Source organism: Kryptolebias marmoratus, linkage group LG10, assembly GCF_001649575.2.
Source record: "Kryptolebias marmoratus isolate JLee-2015 linkage group LG10, ASM164957v2, whole genome shotgun sequence".
In the NCBI taxonomy this organism is placed as follows: domain Eukaryota; kingdom Metazoa; phylum Chordata; class Actinopteri; order Cyprinodontiformes; family Rivulidae; genus Kryptolebias; species Kryptolebias marmoratus.
The window spans coordinates 16,699,191-16,708,705 of record NC_051439.1 but is presented as its reverse complement, the minus strand read 5'-3'; the positions used below and the strand labels follow the sequence as shown (position 1 = coordinate 16,708,705).

Below are 9,515 nucleotides of genomic sequence, written 5' to 3'. Positions count from 1 at the left end.
CTGAACCACAGCCAGATGCTCATAAATACATTCCCTTATTTCTACCCTGCTGTGGGTGCCAGTTGGGTCAGGAAATGGGTTTGTTTTGGGTGTTCTCAGTATATTCCAGCTAGAGCTGAGCTTTCACGTTTCTCATAAGAGAGCTGTGCTGATTTCCTGAAATGCACATGCATTCCTGCTTGTGGTTGACTGTAACGCTGGTGATCTGTTGAAAGCTGTAAAAACAGAGTCCAGCGTTCATATAATGGAGACTTGTTTGTTCCCGACACCTGTAGATTAACTGGCTGGACATCTCTGAGAGCAGATTTGGGAGGGTAAAAGAGAAAAGTGACCAGGGCTCAGTCAAACATTGTCAGAGAAATAAAAAGTCTCATCAAGTTAACCATGAATGCAAATTAGTCTTGGAGCTCAAGACAGAGATTGCTTCTGCAAAGGAATGGGTGAGCTTCGCTCTATCATACTGGTGGTGAAAAGTCTGACATGTTTGCACTGAGTATGGACAGACAGGCCTGCAACCAAGCCTGGACTTGCTGGCCAAGAAAAAAAGTCCCTCACAGCTCCCCTATTTTCCTTAACATGCCCCTTCCTGACTGAATGAGCTGTCTAAGATTGCTCACCTTGTATTCTAACTTTTCCTTTTCAGTTTCCTTTTACAACTGAAATATTGAGAGAACCGCGTGGTTCAGTGCTTCTTATAAAGATATTACTCATGAAATGGTGGAAGCAATGTTTAAAATGATAAAGATATTAAAGTAAAATAATCAGTGTAGAAATTGGAATCAAATTAATTGGAAGGCTTGTATGTAGAGATCCTTTTCGAGCCAAAATAATGTTGATGAGCTAACCTGCAAAATCAAATGAAGAAGAATGTCAGGATCTGGGTTTTTGAATTATGTTTTGTCTTCATGTTTCAGTTCGAATTTATTGTTTGTGTTATTTAGTTGTCGCTTCCCTGTGCCTCAGCCACCATTCACTTCTCCTCAGTCACTCTCTCTCTCTTCCCTTTTCTCACCCATCTACACCTGCCTCTAGCTCCTTAATCATCTCACCTGTGCCCACTTCCACTAATCACCCTCTGCCTTTAATACCCGGTCACATTCTCTACCTCTCTGCTGGTTCATTGTCAAACGTTGCCTCCCTGATGTGTTGTCCTTCTGTTTGCTCGTGCCTTCTCGTCTACCAGTGGTTCGTTTTTGGTCTCAGGTCTGTTCAGGTTTTGTTTAGTTAGTTGGTGTTTTTGTATTTAGTTTGGGTTTTGCTGCCACTTAAGCCTTTTTTTTGGATTTTGCCTTTTATTTCCAATAAATTAGTTTATAACTCCAACATGAGTCTGCACTCAGGGTTCGCCTCCTTCCACCCCGATCATGACAAAGAGGATGTTTTGTTGTCTTTGTCATACAAAGCATTTTCAGGTAGTTAAAAGTGAAGCATCATTGTTTGATCAGTAAATATTTGTTGTAGCTTGGTGAGATGGTGGATCACGTCCATCTACAACCATGAAGACAACCAGGAGATAAATCTCATGGGTGCTAAGATGATTCTTCAAAAGGACTGAAGAACAGTTATAGCACTGACTTCATATTTGTATTTATTTGTAGGGCTTTAAATATTTTGGGTAAAATATTAAGAAATTTGACAATTTTGCTTTTAAATAATCCAAAATGAGAAGTAAAATAACTACAGAAATGATAAAATTGTTAGCCATTGGCTCTGCTAACAACTGATTCACATCTGGAATGCAACAAGAAGTCAAAACTATACACTGCATTTGCTTTTATTTTGTATTACTCCAAGTAAAATGTTTGTAAAAATAATCTAAAGAAATCAATAAATGTACAGATCCTACATCCCACTTAATTATATACAAAAGTTTTTTTAGACAATAACTCAAATCTGTAATTTGTATCAAAGTACAAAAAATAACATGTGATTACTGACTGATTTCATTTATTCAAAATATATAAACACATCCAACATTTAATGCAACATGCACAGTAATAGTTGGGAAAGAAGCAATGAAAGAGAAAATAACCACAGATTAAACAAATAACACAAATGACGACAGATGAGAGTGACAGAACTGAGCATAAAAAAAAAACATTCACTGAAACTTTTTTTTTAAACAACTTTGCTAATCCTGACTCACCACTTTGTGTCAAACTCTGTCAATGGACAATCAATCAGTGTAAAAATGTTCTGTGCAAAACTGCATAGAATATTATATTTCTTTTGTTGTTGTAAAAGCTTTCGGGGAGCCAGGAGAAAGCCATAGAAGCCAGTTTTCAGTGGTCAGACGAGTTTCATGTTTTAAAAACAGTAAAAAGAGGAGCATGTGCCAAACATGACGAAAGAACTTGATGAATTTTGTCAGCAAAAAGCTATAAAAGCCAGTGTCTGTGACCGTATTAGTGGCTATGGTTTGTGTGAGATATTTACTGTATGTGTAAAGTATTAGCATGGCACAGTTTTAGCATGGTTTAGATAATTTTTAACTGAGTGTTTATATTTTGTTGCAACTGATACCTACTGTATGTCTCAGTAGGTATCAGGTAAAAAACTGTTTGGTACACAAATATAAATCAAACAAAAAACAACCAATAATCATTAACCTTTGTTCATTGTCAAAATTGGAAGATACATGTTGAATTTTGATACAGCAAGTGTACCGGTTTTAAATTATTAATTCTTGAAACTTTGGGATCAGTTTTCATTCATTTTTTAAAATTTTTGTTTAATTTATTATATGACTGTAGTGCAAAATTAAAACAAATTTCATCCTAATACTCTACACTGAGAATACAAACAAGTTTAATATCAGTCAAATTAAATATAACTCAATTCATGCTAAATGCTGTATTAATTACTAGGGCCTTTATATAGAGAGAGTGCTCAGACAAACACTTTGTTGTTTGGACAAAATGTTTCAAATATTCCACAGACAGGTATCCATACTGTATTTTATAATTCCTTTATCAGACATCAAATTATAACTCAACGTGATATGTTGCTGAAGAACTCCCTCTGCTGTGGCCCGCAAGGCCAATAGCAATCATAAACAGTCTGTGGTTGCACAACTAAAGGTTTTGTGGTAGCAGTTACAAGTAAGATTATGAGTCATGTCAACAGTGTTGACAGGCGCCGTAATGATGATGGTGTGTGTGGTGGAGCCCACATGTGATGCTGTTATTCTTTGGAACAGCTTTGGAAAATGTAAAATAAAAAACCAAGTTGCTCAATGTCAGTGTTGATGTAACCATATTTGAGTTGTGCGCACCCATATTACAGCTAATTATGGGGTTTGGCCAGAGGTCTCAGTGCGTCTCCTAGGCAACTCACCGTGTTATGAAACGTCAAGGAGAACTGCACTTCATCCATGCTAATTAGAAGACATTCAGTCATGTTGAAATTTGCAGCATCTGTCACCATCTTGCAAACACCATCAATTCATTAACTTATTACACTTCAGAGAGTTTGTTCAAGACGATGAATTTCATGGTGTTTAGTGTTATCTTTTGTGCTGTTCAGTGTTATCACGACGTTGGTGTTATCGCAGTAGTTTGGTCAATGGAAAGTCTGAAGAGGAGGGAAACTTGTTGTCAACAACCGTGTTGATAAATCCAAATCTCCCTGGTCTAATTCATGGTACAATTATCTCGAAGGAGAAGCTTTTGAAGTGGGCCCATATGCTGCAGACCACAACCTGCTGCCGCATCTCCAAAACATTTACAGAGATGGAAGTCTGCACTGAAGTGTTTCATCCTACAGAAAAAAAAACATGTCTCCAGTATTAAACAAAGATATTGTTACAGCATCAAAAAAATAAAAAAAGATAAGATGCATTTTCTATAATGATCATCTAATAATGACATCTATAGTTAAAGGCCTAGCATTTCTTGAAAGAAATACACCCTTCCCACCTCCTGTCATGCTAAGAGTTTTGAACTAAAATCATACATGTTGAGAAATGATAGTTGAATTAAGTTATAACCGCTTTGGTCAAACCTCGAAAATAACTTTATGTGCAATATCACATAATTATTGCAAGATCTCACATTCAAAGTATGTGTTGGGAAAAACTCTCAGCTACTACCACAGCAAAGTTTAGCTCAATATCTGCAGAATTAGCTGGGTTTTAACAGTTTTTATGTTGGCTAAGATCACTTAGCTATGGTGGGCATCTTGAATTAGATTGACTACAAAAGGTCAATCAGTTGTAGATGTACATCCAATGATAACTTTCTGAACGCTTCATTAAAATCCATCCAATGGTTCATGAAATATTTTGCTAACAGAAAGGGAAGATGCTGCACAATGAGGAACCATCATTTGGTAATGGGTCTTTGTTGCATTCTTGCCTTGCTGATGACTTCAGGTGTCAAAAGATAAACAAAATGAGTCATTAATTTGTCTTTGTTTGCCACTAATTTCAATGTTTTATTTTTAAATATAAAAAGAAAATCAAACAATTAAAAGAAAAATTATATCCATTTTGACAATAAAAATAAAATTGGCTTATAGCTCAAATGAATCTTTTGTATTCTAAACAAATTCCAAGTAATTATTTCTTTTCTTTTTTTTCTGATACTGGTTCCTGATGAAAATACCACAACATGCACAGAGCTTTCCCCAGGCTGCTGAAGTGGAACGGTGGTGGAAGTTTGTGTGGCAACAAAGAAAACAGGTAGTTTCTGTAGTAAAATGTTTTTTTTATTGTACCAAGATGCTTATTTAATTTGAACCAAATTCTCATGAAGTTTATCCTGTAGTATTGTATTTTGACTTTCAAGTTTCAAAATAACTTGAAGTTGGCTTTCTGTTTTGAAAATTTGACAGAAGCCCTCCAACCCTGACCTCAAAATCTACTCGTTCAATAAAAATTATGATAGGTGCGATAATTTTTGGCTTTTAAATGAATTTCCCTTTTGTGTCTAACTGGCTCAGTCACAAGGACAGCTGTGTCCAGCTGTGAGGAAACCTGCTGCTATGATGATAGGTTTGCAGAAATTACAACATAATGACTTGTGATCATGTTAAATTGGTAGCATTGTCTCGCCAAGTCAGAGAGAAGAGTTATCGCTTCCAACTGGAAGCAAACTTACTTATGTTGCTCCAATTTTTGCTTTTAAGGGGAATAGAGGACAATACAGAAAAGTTAAGATGTAATAAGTCTTTTATTTGATACTTTCTTCTTGACAACTCATAAAGAAATATTGAGTAAATATTGTGTACTTTAAAGTATAAGATCTGGCTTAAATGCTTGCTTGATTTTATTTTATTTCTTTCTTATTTGAAATCAGGTTGCAGAGGTAACAGGTCCGGGAGGGAAACCCAGACATCTGTTCTTCCAGAGACACTCTCCTGCTTCACCCGAGGGATCCAAAGGTGTTCCCAGGCCAGAGAGGATATACAGCCCCTCCAGAAGGATCTGGGTCAGCCCATCCTAATCAGAAGTTTGAATCTGCCTCAGCTGGCTTTCTTTGATGGCCCTGGTAGTCGAGCTTTGGTTTCTGGGGATCAACTGGGCTCAGCCTGAAAATGCTACAGGTATTCACCTTACCGTGGGTTCACCTGCAGGGAGAGAAGCTGAGGTCGGGTGTAGAGTGAACCATGTGACAGGTGAGGGTGGGGACCAGGGTGTGTGGATTCCTAACATCATAACCCAGATGTCTTTTTTTTTCCTTTTGACCAAAATATGTATTTTTTAAATCATTCCAGTAGTGTGTGCTGATTATTTTGGAATCAACTACATTCAAGATGGCTGCCACAGTTAAGCCACTGTACTGAACACAAAAATGTCTAATTCAGTCAGTTTCACAGATATTAAGCTAAAATTTGGTTTGATCCCAGCTAAGAGTCAACTGTACTTTAAGTGCTAACTAATCACATAAAGTTTGTTTTCATACTTTGGTGTTAAACAGTGGTGTCAACCTTATTTGTCTGTTTGCAAAGTATCTCATGAACAACTTAACAGATTTTAATGAAACTCAGAATGTAATCATTAGGTGTAGATGTGCAACCGAGTCAATTCCTTTCAAGATGGCCGTCACAGCTAAGCAACCACAGGAACTGAGAGTCATTCACAACACATACTCTGAGTGAGACAGTGCATTAATGCATGAGATTGTGCAAAACCTTTCATTTAGAAGGTTTGAGGAAAACAACCACAATTCTGTCAATTCTCAACACCAGAATTTCTTCATCTAAATCTCTGGCATAAAAAATGAAAGATTTGTCTGTCACATTACATATAAAATCTGTATATTATCACAACATTTTTACACTAAAAGAACCCACTGCTTATCATGACCAAAAATCTGATTATTACTCCAAGTTCCTGTTTGAACCACCTGACCTTTACTTTGGGAAACATAGAAATCCCCTTCAGCTTCTCTGTCATAATTTTACCTTGCTGTATCAAGTGTTAATGCAGGGAGAGATAATGTCAGTGGTACGACCCATCAGCCAAGAACTTTTTGAAACTGATACCCACTCCTCTGAGACTGCTTGACCAAACCAAGCGAGACGTTATAAGCATTCTACAGCTAAAATGTTTGAGTTTAAGCTGATTTGTCTCTGTCTCCTTGTCTTCAGATGATTCATCCAGAGCCATTCTCCACCTTCCTTCTTCTTCTTTTTTTTAAATGGAACCAAGACAAGTGAAAGCAGGCCCAGGAGGACAGGTTTGATGGGCTACTTTTAATAGTTTTCTTTCCTCTGCACACACGTCGAGGGAAAGAACTCTTCAGTTTTTCCAGCTGAATGTGGGATAAAGGTGAAGATGTTTTTCAAATCAAACACATGTAAGTTTTTCCTTTAAACTACTCTGTCAATTTTGTTGATTAAAATTTAAATACATAAAAATTACTGGCAAAAATGATGCACATAATAGAATACTTTACACAGTCATTAGCATGTTATGTGGCTTCACAAGCTGACAGAAAAGCCAGCTGAGAAATGTAAATATATTTAAACTGCTCTTAATTCTCATTTGCAAAAAAGCATTCCAAACACTTCTTTTTTCTTCACTGCACTAGGTCATATCAAGTTCTCAGGGAGGAGCAAATAGCTGCGATCGTATCGACAAGACGGTGCAAAGTGATGACATATTTGCAGAAGCAGCCTGTCTAACAAGACGTGGGTCACGGGTGACTGACGACACGCAGTTGGTCGTTCATCTCATCATCTTTAAGCACTGACGAAACTGTAGGCTCAGTTACAATGTTTTTCTTCCAAGAAAAGTATGAAAGGCACACGGATGTGCCCAATGTTCCAGTAAATAGCTATAGATGTAAGTTAAGAATGGCTCTTTTTAAGAAAATTAGAGACAAAATCTGTGTGGAAATTACTTTTTTTTTTTGGTTGGGAGATGATTAAAAGCCCATTTTTTTCACATTTTATTTGCTTCAAATGCAACTACAGAAATGAGCATTTTCTGCAATTGTTGATGATGCTGCACTGAATTGCAAGCAGAACAGGAGCGAAAAACAAGCAGAACAGGAGCTAAAATGAGCAAATCATTAGCTAAAAGCTAAAAATAGCAGTCAACTGACCATAAAAGACAGAAATAGCTATAACTTACTCATTATGACAGATAGTAAGGATTGTGCAAGATCTTTGTTTAAAGTTTTGCCATTAACTATTTGGAGTCAATATCATATGTCTGTTAGCAAAATATCTCAAGTACCACTTGATTGATTTTAATGAAGCTTTAAGTAAAATATTCACTGGATGTGCATCAACAACTGATTAACATTTGGAGATAAATCAATTCTAATGGCCCCCACAGCTAGTTGCCCTTAGAAAACACAAAACAGCTACAATGTCATCAACTTTACAGATGTAAACCTAAAATTTAATTTGTAACTGGGAGTCATTCAAAACACACTTTCTGATCTTTGTTGATCTTTGTTTAAAACTCTGACTTGAAAGGCAGCGGGCAATATCCATTTCTTCAACAATTGTGTTTAATTAGTTTTTTAATGGGTTATTTTAACATTCAGTATGCTCTAATGGCTATTAGCTCAGCTGTATAAAAGTCACAACCTGAAAAGAGTTTTCTTTGTTTCCAGAACATTCCTGTGCATCTCAGAACGACTCACACACAAATGAGAAAATACTGAGTAAGTTTCAGCGTGTGAGATTCGGGAGCGTGACTGAGCTTCGGTGCCAGACTGAGAACAGGGACCTGAGAGTGAACCGTCTCTTTTTCAGTCGAGTTTACATATAAACACATTCAACATGCAGGTGGTAATATGGGCCTGGAGGGGTAAATAAATGGCACCAGTCTGAATCGCTGAACATTTTGCAAACAATGGAACTTTTAATGTAAACTTGGACTTGGAAAAGGAATGACTAGATTTTAATTTTCATATTTAAAATATTTATTAAGAAACAAATCTTTAAATGATCTGTTCAAGTAACTCCATCTCTTACTGCATATACATTACAATGATTTATTTATTTATTTATTTCCTAAAATGTATTTAAATTTGTTCTGCATCTGTGAAGCAAACCAGTAACTCTCAGGTGAGCTGGTTTGATACAAACCTTTGCTTTATGCTCTGATGTCTGTGCTGTCTGGTGAAAACACACCACCATCTGGCTTAAAGTGGGAGTTACTGCTTTGAGCTTAAAGACAAAATGAGCCATTTGTGTTTGAATCCAAACTGTGAAATCGTCTCTCAGATCAGCAGGTTTTTGTAATAAAACTACACCAGTTATAACATCACTAAACCACAAATTAAACCTTAAAGTTGGTGTCATCCCACATTCTGTCAGTTCACATATTCATCCAGGAGATGGCAGCACAGACTCACAGATGAGGAGATGCACTTTCAAAACCAAAACCTCCTTTATTACAAACTCTTGATTTAATTTCTGTCTGATTTATTTCTGTAATTAAAACATTTTCTGAAACATTCACATATTTAACAAATAAAAAATACCCTGATGCAGTTAAATATGGGTGCTAATACAAATGTGTAAGAATGCCTTTTAAATATAAAAGTCACATAAAGATTAGTGCTTAGCCTGTTTTTGCCAGCAGGTGGCAGTCTTTACACAGCTTTGTTTTCCAGGATGAACTTTATTAGTATCTCTTTATGGGATGATAAAATGCAGCAGAAATTGTTTCTATCTGTTAAGACCTATAATTGTTTGTGTATTTAATACCAACCACTTCCATTCTTTAAATTTTTGTCAAATTTCCTACTTTTTGTTTTGCTGACTTTTATGCATGTTTAATTTATTAAATCAGCCTCTGCCATCGTGATGCAAACTGAACTCTGTTCTTAATGTTTTTGTGGCACAATTCATTTGCAGCCCTTTTAGACTGAGCTGAATTTGGGCTACTTGTTTTTAATTGGACATGTGGTCGTCAGAGAGGAAGTTCAAGCTGCCAAGGTCCTCTTCTGATTAGAATATGATAAAAAAGATGAAACATTTGACCCCACATTGTCGCTGTTAATCACTACATCTGCTCTCATGAAAACATCTCAGACAAACGATGTGGAGAC

The 9,515-nt window shown here is 36.4% G+C and overlaps 1 long non-coding RNA gene across 3 annotated transcripts; it reads left to right on the top strand.

Annotated features, from left to right (window-relative positions):
• Positions 1–1,122: 1,122 nt before the first annotated feature.
• On the top strand, positions 1,123–9,287 carry LOC108234524. 3 transcript variants are annotated; one of them, XR_003038976.2, is made up of 6 exons: positions 1,123–1,203; positions 4,619–4,681; positions 5,298–5,616; positions 6,592–6,800; positions 7,035–7,288; positions 8,070–9,287. It is a non-coding gene; the product is annotated as an uncharacterized LOC108234524 (long non-coding RNA). The 3 variants fall into 3 exon arrangements; XR_001808528.3 differs by having other exon boundaries at positions 5,298–5,544; positions 7,035–9,287; XR_003038975.2 differs by having other exon boundaries at positions 7,035–9,287.
• Positions 9,288–9,515: the final 228 nt, after the last annotated feature.